Source organism: Vombatus ursinus, unplaced genomic scaffold (genome assembly GCF_900497805.2).
Source record: "Vombatus ursinus unplaced genomic scaffold, bare-nosed wombat genome assembly UNPS02014791.1, whole genome shotgun sequence".
Classification (NCBI taxonomy): Eukaryota; Metazoa; Chordata; class Mammalia; order Diprotodontia; family Vombatidae; genus Vombatus; species Vombatus ursinus.
The window spans coordinates 80,575,702-80,597,538 of NW_020954569.1; the positions used below are offsets into that span (position 1 = coordinate 80,575,702).

At 39.5% G+C, this 21,837-nt stretch overlaps 1 protein-coding gene and 1 pseudogene across 4 annotated transcripts in view; both read right to left on the reverse strand.

Annotated features, from left to right (window-relative positions):
- Nucleotides 1–21,837, reverse strand: part of PDZD2 (PDZ domain containing 2) — a 367,396-nt gene that overhangs the window by 239,640 nt on the left and 105,919 nt on the right. The window lies entirely within an intron of this gene.
- On the reverse strand, nt 9,672–10,638 carry LOC114047947 (annotated as a pseudogene).

A 21,837-nucleotide genomic window follows, 5' to 3' on the forward strand; every position in this document is an offset into this window, starting at 1 on the left:
AACCAATGATACCACTACTAGACCAATACCCCCAAAGAGATCAAGGGAAAAGATCCAAATCTACAAAACTATTTGTAGCAACTTTCATTCTTTGGGTAATGACTGAACAAATTATGTCATATAAATATAATGGAATACTATTGTGCCATAAGAAATGACAAAAGGGATGGCCAAACAAATTATGGTGCATAAATATAAGGGAATACTATTGTGCCATAAGAAGTGATGAAAGGGATGTTTTCCAGAGAAACCTGGGAAGACTTGTATGAACTGAGTCAGAGTGAAGTGAGCAGAACAGGAGAATAATCTATATAATAACATTGTATAAAGACCAACAACCTTGAAAGACTTAGGAACTCTAATCAACACCATGACAAACCACAATTTCAGAGGACCAAGGATGAAGCACGCTACCCACCTCCTAACAGAGAAGTGATGGACTTAAGCTGAATTGACATATGCTTCTTGGACATGAACAATGTGGGAATTTGTTTTGCTTGACTATGTATTCATTATAAGGGATTTATTTTTATTTTCCTTTTTCCAATGGGGAGGGAGAGAGAGAAAGAGAAACTAGATTTTTTTCACACTGAAATTAAAAAAAAAAAAAAGAATCCTGATTCAGGTCTTCTTATATTCAATAGATATCCTCGCAGCACTTGGACCAACCATATTCAATCCTTTCCTCTTGCTAAGTGGTTGGCTCACCTTCTCTTATGATCAGACATTTCCTGATTAATACCTTTCATATAATTTCATACATAAGTCATGACTGACAATGTGCTGCTGTCTATTGATGCCTACCAAATCTCTCCTCATTGCCCACTGAGTCACCCACAATTATGATTTTTCAGAAATTGCATATTCAGTGACTGGCAATTATACAAACCTCACCAAAAGAACACTGGTGTTAAAAAGATGAACCACTGTGCCAACATGCAGCTTTGGATACCCGAAAATGCAACACAGCTTCCCAAACGTAGTCTAGCTTAATCTCTTCCTATTATTCGATGAATCCTTATTAAAATAGAAACTTGTTCTTGGGGAAGGATAACTTTAATCCAGTACTCCCTATCACATGTGATGGGAAGGAAAGGATGGGGGAAACTGTCAGGCACTTCCAGAACTAAGAGTAAAAGCTTCCCACCAGTGGTCTTGGGTCACTGGCAGTGAGGAGCAGACAGAAAGGAGTGACCAAAGAGGAGATGGACGATCCCAGGGATCATACATTGAAAGCTGGAGGGTACTTTTCTGGCCAGCCTGAGACCTGGCTCCCTTCTGATGGTACAACTTCCCAGGCTGCTCTTTCGAGCCCTTGCTGCACTTTTACATATCCCCCCCATACCCCCAATCACTGATCAAGGTGGGGGGGTTGGAATACTCCTTTCTCCTCAGTGCCACTTTCAGATTCTCCTTCTATCCCATCACTCACAGTGACCTATCCACCTTTAAGGTTCACTCATTCAGGATCTATCACTTAATCAAAATTCAGGTAGCTGTTATCTTCTGACCTCCAGGACTCTTCCTTTCCTTTCCAGGTACTGTCTAGGAGTTCAGTACCTGGCTCACAGTATTTCTCTTCTCCCCAACTCCTGACCTCATGCTAGGAGACTTCAACATATATAGTGATATTCCCTCGAACACTGTAGTTCTTCAGCTTACTCATTTCACATGACCTTGTCCTCCAATGCACCTCAGCCACATAGATGGTCATACCTCTGATCTTGCCATTATCTACAAATGCATCACTTCTATGTTTATAAACTCTGAATTTCCATTATCTGATCACAATCTATTGTCATTCCACCTAGCCCTTTGCCTTGCAACCTCAAACCCTGTTCTCCCACCACACGATTACCTCTACCCCTCAGTTCTCTCCCAGGCCATCAGTCCTACACTAGCTATACTCTCCTCCTTCCCCCATCTTGACCCCTTAGTAAAACATTTCAACTATATACTGTCCTTTTCTCCTCAGTCCCTTGCCCCTTCACCACCAATCTTGCCCTGCCAGGCCTCAGCCTCAGATCACTCATACCACCTGCTGCCTTTGCCCCTACATATATGTTGCTGAACAAAGGTGGAGAAAATCATGAAAATGCATTGACTGGCAGCACTACATATTTGTTCCATAACCTTAATGGGACTCCATCACTACAAGGCAACTTTTTAAAGCCTCCCTATCTCACTATCCCACTCATCGAAGCAACTTTTTTCATCCCACTTCAAACATTCCATAGCTCCTGCTCTCCTCACCCTCTCAGCTGAGAATCTTGCCTCATGTCTTTTTTTGGGGGGGGGGGGGGGCGGTTAGGCAATGGGGTTAAGTGACTTACCCAGAGTCACACAGATAGTAAGTGTTATGTGTCTGAGGCCAAATTTGAACTCAGGTCTCATGTTTTACTGGAAAAAAAATTAGGTTAGTCATCAAGACTTCCTTCTTTTCTCCTCATTTCACATCACCCAGATGCCTTCTGCCACTATATCCTCCACTCCTGACTCACATGAAGATATGTCCCTTCTCCTTTCCAAGGCAAATCCTCTTTATGCCCAAGTGATTGTTGTCTATCCATCCTGTTTCTTCTAGCAGATTGCTCCTTCCATCATCTCATCTCCACTCTCTCATTTATCTTCAGTCTCTCCTTGTCTACTGGCTGGTTCCCTACTGTCTGCAAACATGTCCATCTCTCCCCCATCCTCAAAAAACCCTCACTTGATCCATATATTCCTGATAAATATCACCCCCTACCCCTCCTGCTTTTTGTGGTTTAACTCCTTGAGAAGGCTATCTACAATAGATACCACCACTTCCTTTCCTCTCACTCTCTTCCTAACTCTTGGCAGTCTGGCTTCTGACCTCATCATTCCACTGAAACTATTCCTTCCAGAGTTACCAATGATCTCTTCATTGACAGATCCAACAGACTTTTTTCAGCCCTCATCCTCCTTGACCTCTCTGGAGTCTCTGACACTATCAATAACCCTCTTCTCTTTCATATTCTCTTCTTTCTAGGTTTTTGGGACACTACTCTATCCTGGTTCTCTTTTACTTGTTTGCTTCTTCTCAGGCTCCTTTGCTGGAACTTCATCCAAGTTATGCCCACTAACTATAGGTAGCCCCCAAAACTTTGTCAAAGGCGCTCTCCTTTTCTCCCTCTATACTATTTCACTTGACTTTATCAGCTCCCATGAATTTATTCTCATCTCTAACCTGATGATTCTCAAATCTATCCAGTTCTAACATTTCTGCTAAGCTTTGGCCTCACATATCCAACTGCCTTTTAGATATCTCAAACTAGAAGTCCCATAGACATCTTAAACTCAACATATTCAAAACTGAACTAATTTTCTTTCTCCCTCAGCTTCCTCCCCTTCCAAACTTCCCTACATTGTCGAGGGTATCACCATCCTTCCATTCCCCCAAGTTCACAACCTAGGTGTCACCCTTGACATCTCTCACCCAGCCCTCCAAATCCAATCTATTGCCAAGGTCTATCAATTTGATCTTTATAACATGGCTTCATATGCTCCCCACTCCCCTGACACAACCACCACCCTGGTGCAGGTCCTCTCATCTTATAACTGAACTATTGCAATAGCTTACTGGTTGTTCTGACTGCTACAAGTCTCACTCCAGTCAAGTACTTCCTCCACTCAGTTGTCAGCGATCTTCCTAAAGTTCGAGTCTGACCACCTCACTCTTCTAAGCAGTAAACTCTAGTGGCCTCCTATCCCCTTTTTGGCCTTCAAAGCTCTTCATAACCTGCCCCTCCCTACCTTTCCAGTCTTCTTACACCTTATACCCCTTCCCCTCACTCGCTACCCCAAGCACACAGATACTCTGCCATATAGTGACACTGGAACCCTTGCTGTTCCTTAAGGAAGACATTTCATCTCCAAATTCCAGGCATTTTCAGTGGCTGTCCCCTGTGCGTGTGGAATAATCTCCTTCCTCATCTCAATCTTGTAGCTTCCCTGGCTTCCTTTAAGTCTCAGTTAAATTCTCACATTCTACAGGAAACCTTTCCCAATCCCTCTTAATTCTTGTGTCTTCCTTCTGCTGATTTTCCCCCAATTTACCCGGTATATAGCTTGTTTGCATATAGTTATTTACATAATATCTCTCCCATTTGATTGAGAGGTCCTTGAGAGCAAGGGCTGTCATTTACCTTTCTTTGTATTCCCAGTGCTTAGCACAAGGCCTGGCATATAGTAGGTGCTTTATAAATGTTTATTGACTGACTTCAAAAATTATCTAGTCCAGCCTTCTCATTTTTCAGATGAGGAAAACTAAATCCCAGAGAAGTCAAGAGATTTGCCCAAGGTCACACAGGTATCAACAGAGGCAGAATTTGACTCCAGGGCATCTGATTCCCATGCCAGTGTTCTTTCCTCTGCATGAAACTTTTCCTGATCCTCCCATCTTCTAAACTACTCTGTATTTAACCATTTTGCATATATTTTATATTTATTTGTTGTTGAGTCATATCCAGCTCTTCATGACCCCATGGACACCATAGCACACCAGACCTTTCTACCCTCGACTATCTTCCAAAGTCTGTCCAAGTTTATGTTCATTGTTTCCATAACATTATGTTTTTTTATATGTACTTTGTTTCCCCTATTAGAATGTAAGCCGCTTGCAAGCAAGGACTGTTTCAGTCTTAGAACTTATGTTCCCAGTGCCTAGCATGGTGGCTGGGACATAGCAGATGCTTAATAAATACTAATCGATTCATATTTTTCCACTACACCATTGCCTCTCAGACAAAATTCCCTTTGGTTACAGCTTCTCTTATCAACAGATGCTCTGGTCCTACCAGTTAGTGTCAGTCAATGCCTTTATCTCTTTATGTGTCGCCATGATCAAGTGTGAAGGACTAGGTGGAGGAGGTGGCAGCAGCAAAATACAGCCTTCTGGGAAGTGTAGATGAGAATGGGCGAGGACAAGGAGCCAGCATTCATTTACTCTCTGCTATGGGAAATTAACAAGGTTAAACAAACAAAAAGCCTTTCCTAGCTTTAGTACTCATTACTAGAGCCACAAATAAAAGAGTTTTAAGGTGGGAGTAGAGGGGAGGAAATAGATGAGAAAAAAAGACCCAGGAAAGAAGAGGCATCTTCTTGAAGGAGATATTTTTATTTTCTCAGTGAGGAAAGCTGGGGGATGAGCTGAAAATTTTCCCTTGAGAATCTAAATGGAATTTAAACTTCTGCCCCTGACTTAGTTAAATAAGACTGTCACCAACAAATCTCAACAAAGAAAAGTCCTGAATGAGCTAAAAATGGCTTGGCTGGAGAAAGAAGGAGTGGAGGGAGGAAGGTTTGGGCAGCCAGCCAAGTAAACTGACCTGGGGTTTAATGAGGTAATGATGTCTTGAAAGTCTTTTTGTTTACTTAAAGCCTTAAAGTTCTCCCTTTAAGGCTAGCTGGCCATTCCCGCCTTCTGGGGGGAGTCAAAGGGTCGCTCAGGGAAAGGCTAGGCAATTGTAAGGACACTTGCAGATTCCACTAGCTTCCTCCAAACCAGACTTTCAGACCATGCTAAAGACCAGGTTGAGATGAAGTCAGGCTCAGCGCTGTCTCCTCCATATCCCCACCCCACCCCGAAGACAGGAGGAAAGAATTATTGCTTTCAGATTGCCCCAGCAATCATGCTACCTCATGCTGGCTCCTAACCCAGCCCGGTGTAACACAGATGCAGCCAGAAAGTATTTAGCATGAACAGAGTTGGTGGAGGAGAAAAGGAGGGAAGATAAAAGAAAAAAATTTCCAAAGCGTCACAATTTTTTTACTAGGAAGTTAAGACCATTACTTTGACCTATGTCAAACTCACGAACTTAATTTACTATACATATAGCACCAATACAACACTCAAGGCAAGCATGCTGATTTCACCCAAGTCCAGGGAGCTCTCAGTGTACATTATTTCAGTCTAGGGATGGTTCTTCCAGCCAACAAGTCATTTAAGGGAACTGCTTACATTCACTGAGGAACATCAGGGGTATACTATTCTCATTACCAGGTGATTAGTTCTACCTGGTCTTCCTCAGAAGCTTTAAATGACCATATATATAACTGCACCAGTCGTGGCTTCTTAGCCCAAGGTGCTGGGGGGATTACTGGATCATCAATTTAGACCAGAAGGGGATTGTGGAGGTTGAGCAAATCCAATCCCCTCCTTTTGGAGACAGGAAAACTGAGATCCTTATCAGCAGCCACAACTTCAAACTGACTTTAGAACTCTTGGGGGGGGGAGGCAATTGGTATTAAGTGACTTAACCAGGGTCACACAGTTGGTGTCTAAGACCAGATTTAAACTCAGGTCCTCCTGACTCCAGGGCCAGTGCTCTTGTGCCACCTGGCTGCCCTTCAAACTGACTTTCAATGGAAGCGAGGGATATTAAGCAAGTAAGAGTCCTTAGAGAATTTCCCATTTTCAATTTGCTCCACTGCAATGTCTACCTATAACCCACTAGCACCTATAACCCACATTCTTGAGTTTTACACAATCTCTAGCCAGAGCCAAACCAAACATCAAGTTCCCTTCAGGATGACATCACCCTGCCAAAAACAAATAAATAAATGAAGAAGGAGAAAAATCCTTCTGGACAAAACTCATCAATTATTATTTTCTCTGTAGGGAGTTTTCAAGTCTAAACTTTAAAATCCCAAGTCAAGACCCTAGAAATTGTTCTGTGAGAAGACTCCCCCCATTTTAGGTGCTTCCTGATCTCCTCACTCTGATGGGGACAGAGCAGAGTCAAGAACAAGAACCCTAGAGCAGCTTAGCCATAAAAACCCTTAGAAGTTGTCAGGCCTTTTCCTCATTTTTAGAGGAGGAAAGAAACTCATAGAGAGAGGTTAAGTGCTTAGCCCAACATCTTACATGTATGTTAAGTAGTAAAGTCAGGATTGGAACCCAGGTCCTCTGACCCTAAATCCAGTATTCTCCCTAATACACTCAACTGCCTATCTGGGTAATATACGTTACTACTAGAAACAAAAATGAAAATTAACTTTCTGTAGGGACTTCAGCACTAGAGGGCAACTTTGTTGGCTTTGGACTTCCTGGGATTTGATCTAGCTGGTTCCATTGGATGTCTCTGAAGAGGATACTACAGATGAACACATGCTAGCAATTAGACTGTGAGCTCCTTGAGGGCAGGGGTTGTCTTTTGCCTCTTTTTGCATTCCCAGCCTACTTAGCAGTAGGCACTTAATAAATATTTATTTATTGATTGATCAGTTACGGGTAGCTGGCTAATTAGACAACTGACCCTATGTCAGAAGAGGATATATATCCTTGGAATAATGTCTGAATATGGTTTTAAAATTTTAACACTTTGCCAAAGTTATGCCAACATAGATTGTGTGATTACAACTATTAAGCTTTGGCACTTTGAAGCTGCATGTTGTAGTGGATAGAGAGCTGGCCTTAGAGCCAGGAAGAACTGAGTTCCAATCTCACTTCTAACACACACTGACTATGTGAGCCTGGGCAAGTCACCTGAACTCTTAATGCCTCTCTAAGCAACTTTCTAAGACTGTAAGTTGCAGAGTGGGTCCTGACCTGCATTGGTAGAGGGAGTGTCCTCACATAGGAATTCCGTATGTCAATGAAATCATAGCTGAAGCTTGACCCTGAAGCGATAGGCAAACATTACTGCCCCTTCCTTCCTTGCAGAGGTGAGAGACTATGGGTGTGGAACACTGTATATAATATCAGATTTGGAAGATTCATTGGTATGTTTCATTGAACTGAAATTCTCTACTTCTTGAAACAAAATTAATTTAAATGAACTTTCATTTGAAAAGCATTGTGGAGGGAAAATGGTTGCGAAAACAAATAGCAGTGTGACCATTTGTATTTTTTTTGGTAGGGTCAGCACAATATACATGCATAGCTACATGTCACATGTAAACTATTTTGACACACTTTGGCTTTAAGAACTCCAGACTCATTCTTGGCCTTACACCTCCATCCGCATCTCATTTCCTCAATAGGCAAGGCAAACTGCCAGGACCTGGAAAAGTTAAAGGACTCTGAAGAACCTTTGACATTTTCATACGCAACAACAATAAAAAAAAAGACTTCTTCCAGAACTAAGAAATATTCCTCAAGAGAAGTATTCCAAAAGGGAACAAAATGAAATAATAGACTGATAACTAAAGATTGAGAAATAAATTAGCAAAAGCTCAAGAGAAATGGGAAGTGGAGCTGGAGTTAATTGTTCTCCAGCCTTCTTGGCTATAACAATGAGGGAGATGGGACCGTGACTGCCAACAGTTCTGATAAGAACTAGGACTCTCCTGATTGGTGCCATTTGTCTCAGAGTCTTGATTTATCCCTAGCTACCAAGGCTAGGAACCTTGGTTTCCTTCTCTCTTCCTCTTCCTCTCCCCAGCTATCACCCAGGAGGGCAGAGGAGCCAGAGAAGCTCTGTCTGTTTCATTTCCTTTAGGCCAGGAGTACCTCCTCACTAAATGAAAAGGCGGGGGTTGAAGGGGTGTCCCAGCAGGCCCTTCTTCCCCTCAAGCCTCATTTGATTTTTAAGGGAGATAATTAAATACACCAGGGGACACTTAATGCCTGCAACACGGAATCCAGATGTTAAACAAACCTTTTCTTTATGGTTCAGGGTCTGCCCCTAAGTGTTTCTTTTAATTAACATCTAAGCTGTGACATTTAAGTGGCTTTATTTAAGATGGAGCTTCATATAATATAATAAGCAGTTATTCAATAAGGACTGAAAGTCTGTAGCCCTGTGTTCTGGTCAAGGCCAACTACTAATCATGACAATGATGAAGATAATCATATTCCAACAGGTGGGTGACTGCATCCATACATCCACATAGGTCCATACTCTCCCTTCAGGAGGGCAGAAAGCAGATCCTTCACACCTTCTCATCCTGTTCAATTCTACACTTAAATTTATATGATGCTCTGGGGTTTACAAAAAACTTTCTTCACAACAGCTTTGTGAGATAAGGAATTCAATTCAATAAGCCTGAACAGTGCCAGCCATTGTGCTACGTGCTGGGGATACAAAAACAGAATCTCAACAGTCCTGCCCTTTAAGGAGATTACATTCTATCAGGGAGAAAGAGCAGGTACCAAACAAACACTACTGCCTTCATTTTATTTTTTTAAAGTTTTATTTATGCTTTTTTGTTTTATACCAATCATTTCCATAGATGCCATTCCAATTGAATCCTCTGTTGCAATAAGAGAAAAAAAAACATTTAAGCAAAACCAATTGATATCACAACTGTGTCTGAGAGAATATGCAATGTCTTTCATCCATAACCCCTCACTTTTCAAATGAGGGGAAGAAGGTATGTTTGATTATCTGTTTTTTGGTATTGGAGATGGTTTTAGTTTACATTACTGTTTTATGTTTTTTTTCTTGCTTCTGCATCAGTTCACACAAGTCTTCTCAGGTTTCTCTGAATTCCTCATATGCTTTCTTTCAAAAACATTATTCCATTACATTCATAAGCTACAATTTGTTCTTCCTTTCCTCAATCCATAGAGACCACGGAAAGTCCTGCTACAAGTATTTTTTACTTTTTATTTTTTTAAGTTTTTAAACATTTTCTTTAATATAAAAGAAATCATACATACATCAAATACACACCATACAAGTGGGGAGGAGGGAATTATCTGGAACTCAGAGATAAGGGGAGCAGGGAGATAATGGTTGACAATACGTGTTTTCTTCTTCAGAGTGGATTATCTCAGTTTTGTGGGGAGGGAAGATGAATGAATGGATACATCTCTGGGTTATTAAGGGAAAAGATAAAATGAAGCAGCAAAGTGCAAGAGCAGAGAGAATTAAGTTCTAGTTCTCAACCAAGGGACAATGCTGGTTCTCTTTGTTACGACCCTGATCCCAGGCCTGTCCAGTGATCTTCAGAGGGTGTCCAGTTCCCAGAATAGCTTCTTCTTTCCCTTCTCCCACATTTTCACTCAGCACTGTGGATCATTTACTCTGCCAAGACATCAGGGGACCAAGGGAATTATCATCCTGCGGGGTGGTGAGGGGTGATCTTCGGAGGATCTTGCCAGCAGGTTTCCTTCTAGGGGACCTAGAACCTGAGGAACAAGGAATCTCAGAACTTCTCAAGAATTTGTCAGGGTCCTGGCTGGTCATCCAAAGTGCTAGAGGCTGTTCTGTTACTTCCGTAGTGTTTGCCTGTTTTTGGGAAACCTCGGTTTGGCTCAGGGAGGCTGGTAGTTTCTGGTGCTCCAGGGATAGTGGAGTATCCAGAGACAAATCTGGCTCAGGCTGTGATGAAACCTTCACAGGTAGGGCCAGCTCACTGGAATGCTCTAGCTTAGAGGCTTCAGCCCCAAAGGTCTCACCAAGTTGCTTTACCAGCTGGTTTGGAGGGTCTACTGTGCTGGTTTTCATGGGTGTTCAGATAATGCCAAATGCAGAACAGCGAGGATCTGTTGGTCCCCACTTCCTGCTGCTGTTCCATGGCAGAGGGACTTAGTTGTAGTGAACTCTCCACCTGGATGGGGGTGTGGAGAATGCCTGCGCTAGGAGAATGAGGGTCTGTTACATGCACCAGATGCCTGTTGCATGGCGCGGGGCAGGCCGGGGTGGCCAGGATGCTCTTGGTCAAGCCCATCCTCACAGCTTGGCCGGGAGTATGGGAGGACTTTTCGAAGTCAGGTTTTTCTCGTGGATCTGTTACCATTCAGTCTTACTTTTCATTTTATAAAGAAACAGACACATAACCGCTAATAATTTTAAGTGAGAATTTAAACTCATGTCTTCTGATCCCAGAACCAGTAGTGCTTCCATACTGCTACACCTTCATGTAGTCTAGGGTTTATACTGTCATAGCAATATTCTTACATTTAAGTACCACACTTTATTTAGACACTCCCCAATTGACTGACATCTACTTTGTTTTCTAGATCATCACTATTACAAAAAGAGCTACTATAAATATTTGGGTATAAAAGAGAAAAGTCTTTATATTCTTAATCTCCTTGAGAAAAAACATGCCTAGCAATATGATCTAAGTCAAAAGGTAAGGGCATTTTAGTCAGTTTCTTAGTATAATACCAAATAGCTTTTCAGAATGGTTGAACTAATTCACAGCTCTACTAAGGGTGTAGCAGTGTGCTTGTCTTTTCACAACCACTCCAACACTATTTCCATATTCTGTCATCTTTGTCATTGGCTGGGTGTGAGATAAAACTCAGAGTCATTTTGATTTGTACTTCTCTCATTATTAATGATCTGGTGAAATTTCTCATATAGTTGTTAATAGTTTGCAAGTCTTTTGACACCTGTTTGTCCTTATCTTTTGACTACTTAAACATTGAAGAATTGTTTTTGGTCTTATATATTGATGTTATTTCCCTATATATCTTTACTCAGACCCCTGTCAAAAATATTTGATGCAAATATTTTCCCCCAATAGATCACTTGCTTTCTTTATTCTTATTCCATTAATTTTGTTTTGCAAAAATTTTTAATTTCTGTAATCAAAATCATCTATTTCTTCTTTTGTGATTATCTCAATCTTTTGTATGCTTAAGAATTTGCCCTCTACATGGAACTGTAAAGGTAGCTGATCTGGTTCTTTTATATTTTTTATGGTATGAACTTTATTATTCAGGTCACATATCCATTTTAAACTTTCTGTGGTATATAGTATGTGAGTTTGTCTAACCCTAATTTATCCAACTGCTTCCCAGTTTTCCCAGATATTCTTGTCAGAGAGTTCTTTCTTGGGTAATTTTTGATCTCCAGTTTATTAAACACCAAGATATTGAGTTCAATTGCTTCTGATTCTTCCTTATCTATACTATAAATAAGATATCTTTTATCTTCCTTATCTATATTTTCTAAAAAGTCCTATGTCTATTCTATTTATGTACTTTTTAATTTTTATACCAGTCCTAAATAGTTATGATAATTACAAATAGAGAATATAATTTGAGGCCTGGGTGTGCTTTTACCCCTTCATTTTTACCTTTTTCATTATTTTCTTTGAGATTCTAGATCTTCTGTTCCTTCAAATGAATTTTATCATTTGTCTAGCTCTGATAGCTGGTATAACATTAAATTTGTAAATTAATTTGGATAGTATGATCATTTTTTATGACACTGGCTTGCCCCAAACATGATCGTTAAATATCTCTCCCCTTCTATAAACAATTCTTCATTTCTTTCAAGAGCATTTTGTAATTGTGCCTATATAGATCTTGAGTATGAATGTGTGTGTGTGTGTGCATGCGTGTTTTTGCAGATTAACTCCCAGATACTGTGTGTACTTTGTAGTTTTTAAATGGTACATTCTTTTCTACTATTCCCTCTAGAATTTTGGAGTATGTGAGTTGTGTGTGTGTGTGCGTGTGTGTGTGTGTGTTTCTTTATCTATTTACTCCTCAACACTTTGATACCTAGTTCCAGCCACTTTAAAACTAAGGTCTCTAGTGACCTCCCAATTACCAAAACCAGTAAAATCTTACCAGTTCTTCTACTCCTGGGCCTTTCTGTATCCTTTGACACCATGACTATCCCCTCATTGGATATATATAGTTGTTTGCATGTTGTCTCACCAATTAGAATATATAGAGTTGACTTTTATGGGTTTGCTTTGTATCTTGCTAATTTATTAAAGCTGTTAACTGTACCAATTAGTTTCTGCGCTGATTCTTTAGGAATTTCTGAATAGACCATCATGTCACTAGCAAATGGGGATAATTTTGCTTCCTTTGTCCCCATTTTAATTTCTTCCTTTGGTCTTACTGCTATTGCTATCATTTATAAAACTATGTCAAATACCCACAGGGAAAGCGGTATCCTTGCTTTACTCTTGGCCCTATTGGGAGAGCTTCTAGTATTTCTTCAATAGATAATAATGTTAACTTTTGGGTTTAGGCACGTACTTTTAAAATATCTTCTAAAAAGTCCCATGTCTATGTTTTATAGGGCTTTTAGCATAACTGTATTGTATTAAAGGCATTTTGAACATGTATTGATATAATCATGTGGTTTGGGATGTTTTTGTTTTTTAATATAATTCCTTGTATTAATTGTTTCTTAATGTTGAAATATCCTTACATCTCTGGTATTAATTCAACTTCATCACAATGAATTGTTTTTTACATTTATTGTTGTAGACTTTTGCTAGAATTTTCTGTTAAAATTTGGAATCAATATTTATCAATGATATTGGTCTGGAGTTCTTTTTCTTTGCTTTATTCTTCCCTAGTCCAAGCATTAGGATGATGTTTTTCTCATAAAAGGGGCTTGATAGAGTGTTAGATCATATACTTTCAAACTTAAAATCTTCAACACATGAACAATTCCACCTTCTAAAAGTTCAGCACTGATTGAGGCTAAAGAAAGCAGAGAACACAGGACAACAGATTACTTTGCTTGTCTACAAGATCTTTCTCCGTAGTTATCTTGGAACACAACAGAAAATTATAATCTAGCAATTTTAACAGAATAAAAAGGCATGATTCTCCAGCAGCCAAATGTTAAAAAAAATTTTAAGAGAAAATGGTCTGAAAGGAAAACCACTGCCCTTCCAAATCTGTTTCTCATCTGTCCAAGGATTTATTGGTTCTTGCAGTAAATTAATCAATTGCTTGGAGAGGGGGAAAAAAAGCATGGCCCAAATGTAAATACTTGTTGCTAACAATTTTTCAGTATTATAAGTCAAACTTAATGTAGCTGGGTGGCCTTACAAACTGCTCACTAACTGGCAACTTTAGTATATTAAGAGAAGCAAGGGAGAATTCTGGCACAAATACATAAATCAGTTTAAAAAATAAACAAGGTAATTCACAAAGGGTTAGGAGAGAGGGAAAGAGATGTCACATTATGATTACTACTGCTGGGCCCTCCCCGCCCCCTTTTGGAGGATAGAAGATCAAACTCAGTCTCAGAGAATGAGTGGCTGCTGTAGGGCAAATCTACAGGACCTCTCCTCCTCTCTCAGAAGTCCTTTCTGAGTATTTCTGTGTTCTTGTTGAGTTCAGAGGAAGGAGAGATCATTTCCAGTTGGGTGCTATTGGAAAGGTTACATGAAGGAGAGGGGATTTGAACTAGGCTTTAAATAGATAGGATTCTGACGAGGGGAAGAGGGATTCCCTATAGAGAATACTGTGACAAAAGCATACAGGTGAGAAAATAGCAATTACGTTCTAACTAGAACAAAGAGTACATCTATTTTGCTAGAATTTATGGGCTATATGAAGGAGAATCCAGGGGATATAACCAACCTAGATGACTGAGATCCAGCCAATGTCTCTGAGACCAACTTTGAACTGTTTGGTGTCTTGCCCTATATTCTATCTTCTTGTTTTCATACTTGATTCCTTTGCCATGGCTAGTCAAGCTTTGATGTTTAATAGTGAATGGCTAAAAATCTATTGGATTATTTCCTGGTGCTCTGAACTGATTAATTCATGCTGCTAATTATATAAAAAGTTAATGCCTTATTTCACTCCCTCAGGTTACCTCATTTAGGGTGATCAGACCAAATGTGATATAAATATATATACATATGTGTGTGTATGTATATATGTTGGTTGGTGAATGCTCGGTTGAAATTCTGAAGAGAGGAGATATATATATATTACACATTTATCTTAGAAATTACATATATAAACATATAAATATGCACACATGTATATTTATGTACATATATGAATACAGATATTATATAGAAGTATACATTTTAATATAAATGTATATATATGCATATAGATATAAATTTATTTGAAAATATTGGTTTGAAAAGTGAACTAGAATGGTAGGTTTGAATCAGATTGAGAAAAGTTCTGAAAAACAGATTAAAGACTGGGCTTAACAAACTCTACAACAAGGAGTTATTTGGCATATTACACTATTCAACTTCTAGTTCTTTAAAAAAGAAAACAGAAAATGATGGTTCTACTAATTTGTCCAATACAATCCCAAAAATGGGCAATAAAACCAAGACATTACCCTGTTTCTATATTAATCGCAGGTCAGAGTTCTCAGCAGTCACACTACCTATCCCAATTAGGAAAAGCATTCTCAAACACTATCTCCTCCATTCTCACTACTCAAAATCAACTAGGGTCTAGAAACTAGGAATGCAAAATAAGGTTATCACAGTTTGATGTTGGGGAGTACACAAATAGGAAACATTTGCAGTGTTTGGCTCTTTCCATTTTCAATGCTTAAAAAAAAAAAGATTCTTCTGTATCAACTGTTTGGTCTTCCCTATTGTAAAAACAAAAACAAACAAAAACAAAACCAAGGAAATAAAAATCTATCCCTGATTTTGCTACTCCTCCACACAAGCAAATGTTCTACATTTCTTCTCCTCTTCACTACTAAATTTTTAGAAAGATTGAACTATACTCACTTCTTTATGTTTATTTCTCAACACTTTGCTATCTAGTTTCTGTTCCAGTCACTTTCAAACCAAGGTCACTTAGTGCTAACTCCCAATTACCAAAGCCAGTGAAATTTTCTCAGTTCTACTCCTGAGCCTGTTTGCATCCTTTGATACCATGACTATCCCCTCATTGGATGTATAGAGTTGTTTGAATGTTGCCTCCCTAATTAGAATATGAGTTCCTTTGAAGGTAGTGACAGAGTTTTTGCCATTCTTTGTATCACCATCACTTATAGCACGATGCCTGGCACGTAATAAGCATTTAATGAATGCTTACTGACTGAATGACTTTCACGACAATGGTCTCTTCTGTTTCTTCTTCTACTTCTCTGATTATCCTTTCACTAGGTCATATTCCCTCTTTCCCATAAAAATGGATCTCTCAAAATCTCTATTCTTGGCTGTTTTGGTGCAGTGGATAGAACACTGGACTTGGAATCAGGACAACCTGAGTTCAAATCTGGCCTGAGCCACTAACTAGCTGCGTGACTCAGGGCAAGTCACTTAACATCTGTTTGCCTCAGTTTCCTCAGATGTAAAATGGGGACAATCATTGCATCTATCTTACAGGGTTGTTGTGAAGATCAAATGAGACACTTTTTGTAAAAGTGCTTAGCACAGTGCCTAGAACATAGTAAACATTATTGAAATGCTTATTCCCTTCCTTTCCTTTTTCTTGTCTCTCAATAATCCCTCTCTTGGTGATCACATCTATTTCATAGGCCCAAAGATCATTGGATCACTGGATCAAAGGCTTAGAGCTGGAAGGGAACTTAGAAGTCACCAAGCCTAATCTCCTCATTTTAGGGATAAGGAAAATGAGGCCCAGAGGGGTTAGTTACTGACCCAGGGTCACTAAACAGTAAGTACCTAAGGGAGGATCTAAAACCAGATCTCCCTACCTCCAAGTCCATTCCCCCATCCATTACATCATGGTGCCTTTCATGGCTTTAGTGAGCACTTCTATTATCTTTTCTTTTTTTTTAAGGCAATTGGGGTTAAGTGACTTGCCCAGGGTCCCACAGCTAGTAAGTGTCAAGTGTTTGAACTGAGGCCAGATTTGAACTCAGGTCCTCCTGACTTCACTGCACCACTGATCACTTCTATTATCAATAGCTGCCTCTTCCAAATTTCTTTTTTTCTGCTGATGTCACCACCATCTTCCCAGAGACCCAGAGTCAAAATTCAGCATCATCTTTGATTCTTCCTTTTCCTTCACTATGCCTGACCACTTGTCAAGTCCTGATCATTCTGTCTTGGCAATCTTTCTTTTCTTTGTATCTACTCCACTCATACTCCTACCTACCTAATCAAGTCATGTCCCTTCCTTCTCCCCTACACATATTCCCTGCCCCCACTGGAATAATTCAACTGGTCTCTTTTCCTCTAGGGTTTCCCTTCTCTAGTACATCCTTCACACATCTGCACAAGTAACCTTCCAAATAATGCACAGGTTATCCCTATGTACAAAAGGTTCAGTTGTTCCCCACTGCCTACAGAATTAATCACCAACTCCTTAGCCTATTATTTAAGGTGCTTTGTCACGTGACTCCATCTCCTTCTATCCTGATTTTACTATCCCACAACATTGGCCTCCAGTCAAAATGGACTGTTACCCAATCTCAGTCTAGAATCTATCTTGGGGTAAGGGGAGGGGAGTTGTAAGCCATCCCTCTAGCCAGAAGAAACATACTCCGTCCTCAGATCTATGTGTTAAAATCCTTCTCTTCTACCATGGCCCATCTCAGGTGTCATCTCCTCAGATGAGCCTGCTCCTAGCTGAATAAGGTCTCTACTGACTCATAATTCTATTTATTAGACTTCGTATGGTCTGTTGCTTTACCCTTATCACTATATGAAGTAGCCCACATTTATTGGTGTACATGTTTTATTCTATTACGCTCTTAATTCTGTGGTTTTTCATCTTTGTATTCTCTGTCGTATGCACAGTGCCTAGACAACAGAAGGTGTTTAACATTTGATGAAAAATGGATTGAGTTGCCCTTCAGTCAATGCTTCTTTTCAAACTTCCTAGGGTCCCAAATAGAAGAGTTCATCTATTGCTCCAAACTTGAAGGGATCTGTGATTTTATTTGTGGATACTTTCTCTACCAATATGGACTACAACTTTCAATGGCTTTTAATCCCATGTGATCCTATTTATTTTTTCTTGAGGAAAAAAATACTTTATCCTATTAAGACAATGATTGAAATTGAGGACCCATTTCAAGCTGACTTCTGGGATAGAAATTTCTTTTCTAGGGTTTTTTTTAATCTAATTTAATTATTTTTTGCTACATTTTAAGTTTCTGTCTCCTTCCCTCCCTCCCACCCCACACTAGAGAAGGCCACCATTTGACACAGGTGTGTGTAGGGGTGTGTGTGTGTGTGTGTGTGTGTGCATAAAACCATACTGTGCATACTTCTATTTAACAGTTCTTTCTCTGGAGGTAGAGAGCATCTTACTTCATAGGTCCTTTGTAGTTGATTTGAGTATTTTTAATTATCAGAATAACTCAGTTGTTCAGTTATTCTTTGAACAATATTGCTGTTACTGTATACAATATTCTATTGGTTCTACTCATTTCACTTTTCATTATTTTCTGCAAGTCTTTCCATGTGTTTCTAAAATCAACCTGCTCATCATTTTTATAGCATAGCAGTATTTCATCACAATCATATACCACAACTTGCGCAGCTATTCCACAATTGATGGGCATCCCCTCAATTTCCAGTTCTTTGCCACCACAAAGCAAGTTGCTATAAATGTTTTAGAGCATAGAGGTTCTTTTCTTCTTTTCTTGGTCACCTTGGAAAACAGAACTAATAGTGGTATTACTGGGTCACAGGGTATACACAGTTTTATAACTCTTTGGACATAATTCCAGATTGCTCTCCAAAATGGTTGGATCAGTTCATAGTCCCACTAACAGTGTATTAATGTCCCAGTTTTGCCACATCCCCTCCAACATTTATCTTTTCCCCCTTGTACCTTTTAGCCAATCTGATAGGTATGAAATGATATCTCAAAGTTGTTTTAATTTGGGGTAGGATTTTCTGAATATGGACACAGATATGTATAATCTTCTCCATTCCTACCTAAGGCAATCCCTAATTTTTCCCTAATTAGCAGGTCTTTATATCATAGTTATACCTTGCTTTCAGGGACAGATGGAAAATTGGCTCCATTGCTTTCAAACAACAATGAGCAATTGTACTGAGAAAACCAACAGGGCAAGAGAATTGGTCCTGTATCAGATCTCACAAACAACACTTTTCTGCTATTAGAAGTATCTTCACTTGTAAAATCTATAATCTCAGCTGCTTACCTCTGCCCAACAACCTCAAAGAGGTCAAAACTTGTGCTTAGAAGGACTGCTGTCTAATTTCTAATAATGGTTTCTTCAATAACTCTCTCAGCTCTTACTATAATCTAGGCTGCAAGTCTTCCAAGCACCAATTTCATTCCAAGGCTTTTTGATGTTCTGTGGCCAATGCTTTGTTTATGGAGCTCAGTAAAATCCACAGCCTATCACTACTGTCTACCTCCAGCAACAAGCATCGGTAGGTTGTGTGTGTGTACTAAACTCCCACTCTGACTCCTCAGTCATCTTTAGCAGACCCATGAGACCTTGCATCTCTAAAATCTCCACCCTTTCATGGAATGGCAAGATTTTTAGAATGTGTCAGAATTGTCAACATACCAGAAGCCTAAATTTGTCAAAAGAGGAAAAAGCAGGGAGGAAAGAGTCCAATGATCCAAACAATACCAAGGATCCAGAAATGGCTCTGGGCCTTGTACTTGGAAGGCCCCTTCATCCCAACAGAAGTATCTAATTCCAGGCTGGGCATGAGGGACCAGGAGGCAGTAAAGAGGAATGCCAACTGTCTAGAGGATCTTTCCCAGACTCATTCCATTTCAGGAGCTCTATCCCCTGCCAATCCAAAGTTCACAACCTCCAGAAGGAGGTAGAACTTAGCTATTTATGGCCAAGAAGAAAAATGAAAGAGAAAAAGGAGGAAAAGGGAAGGGTGGAAAAAGGGTGATGGCATAGGGAAAGAGGAGTGGCAGCTTACCCACTCTAATGCTCAGCACTTAGCATCTATCTCATTACTAAGATGTTTTGAAGGTTAAGAAAATGCCAGCTCAGGTCATTTATAGAAACTAGATTTCTCCAATTCTGGAAAAAGAAAGGGGGCTATAGGAGAACAAGAGATGAAAGGAATGGTATAAAGTCTTATAAGCACAAAAGACAAAGACCAAAGAATCTTCACAGACAATCAGAGTTTTGTTTTCTGTAAGGGGAAATATCTCAACATAATTAGGCTAGTTAGTCTGCAGAGTTACTCCATTTTTAACTTGATGCTGATGTAAATGAGGGTGAGGACAGGTTGCAGACCATTAAATATGAATGGATGGGACCTTATTAAAAAAAACAAAACTGAATCATACTACTGGAGACCTAACCCAAGGTCATCAAAGACATAAACTAAGGTCCAGTACACAAACAAAATTATCATAGTAGTACTCATTATGGTAACAAAGAATTGGAAACAAAGTGGGTATCTATCATAGGGAAACAGCAGAAAAAACTCTAATATATTAATATAATGAAACTCTATAGGAAGAAATAACTTAAATGAGAAATTCAAAGAAGTGTAAAGTTTGTATGAACTAATGCAGAATAAAATAAGCAAAATCAAGAGAACTTAAACAATGTCTGCAACAAAATAAAAGGCAAGATCACTACAAAGAAGACAAACTGAGTAATTTTCAAAAAGGAATTATAATACCAGAGAATAGATAGTGACGCAGACTTCCTCTTTCAGGGCAACAATTTGGTACTATTAGGATAGGATAGCATATACATTGTCAGATGCCCTCACTGTATACAATATTTTTGAAGACTGTGATGTTAAAAGCAAAAGGTATTGGGGCAGCTAGGTGGCGAAGTAGATAGAGCACTGGCCCTGAAGTCAGGAGGACCTGAGTTCAAATCTGGCCTCAGACCAAACATTTGACACTAGCTGTATGACCATGGGCAACTCACTTAACCCCAGTTACCCCCCCAAAATATGAATAAAATGTATTTTAAAAAAAAACACCTGAGAGAATAATCATAACTTAAAAAGCAAGTCAAATCTAATCTTAATAACAAACCACTGAGCTATTCCTTAGAATCCCCCAAACCACAGACCAAAAAGACTTGAGGAGACTCAAAAATTAAATGTTTGGCTGCTTAATAAAAATCATAATTCCAAACCTTAGACAGAAGGCCACCTCTCTGTCATCGTGTCTCGAGTTATTAAATCTTGTGTTTACTGTACTTGGCTGCCTGTGCTTGTATAACTTCCATTTGTACCACTGGAATGGACAAAGAATGCGGTCTGGCCCAGGCCCACCACTCCAGGGAACAATTACCATTTTATACATGGGTATTGATATGAATGCCCTAAAGAAAATTATAATAGAAGTTCTGGAAGATCAGATTTTGATCTGCAGATTGTTGCAAATTAGGGTATTGGCTAATGAAGCAGCCTTAAGGGGGTGTACATAGAAATCTGTATAGAGAATTCAGAACACGATCGCTGCCCTCCCGTTCACAAATACAGCCTCTGTGACAGTGATTAATTGCAACAGGCAGGCCACTGACAAAGCTGTGTGGGGATGTGTAGGGAAATTTCAACTTTCCCTATTCAATAAGGTTGTTGACTGTTAGTTAAAATCCACGGGTAGGCAAAAGAGAGGATAAAGTATAAATGAAAGTTTCATTATTGCTCTAGTTTTTCCCCATAGGCCTTTCTCCTGGGACTAGCCTGGCATTACATAAATAAGTATTTATTAAGCACCTTCTATGTGCCAGGCAGTGAGCTAGGCACCAGGGATACAAACACAAAGAAAGAAATGAACCTACTGACAAGGAGCCTACATGCTAACAAGGGACATATATGAATACAGTCAACATAAACACAAATACATTTGTTCAGTCCTTTCCATCACGTCCAACTCTTCATGACCCCATTTGGGGTTTCCTTGGCAAAGATACTGGAGTGGTTTGCCATTTCCTTCTCCAGCTCATTTTACAGATGAGGAAACTAAGGCAGACAGGGTTAAGTTACTTGTACAGGGTCACATAGCTTAGTAAATTTCTGAGGCTGGATTTGAACTCAGGTCTTCCTTACTACTCCAGGCCCATCGCTCTATCCACTGCACCACCTAACTGCCCCAAAGATAGCTTGGAGCCATGTTCATATAGTACTTTAAAAGCTCCAAAGAGGAGTCTCTATGTTATTCTAGAGGCAAGAGGAAGCCTCTGGAGTTGTTTGAGTAGAGGAGTCACATGGTTATACATCTATGCTTAAGATCTATCTATCTATCTATCTATCTATCTATCTATCTATCTATCTATC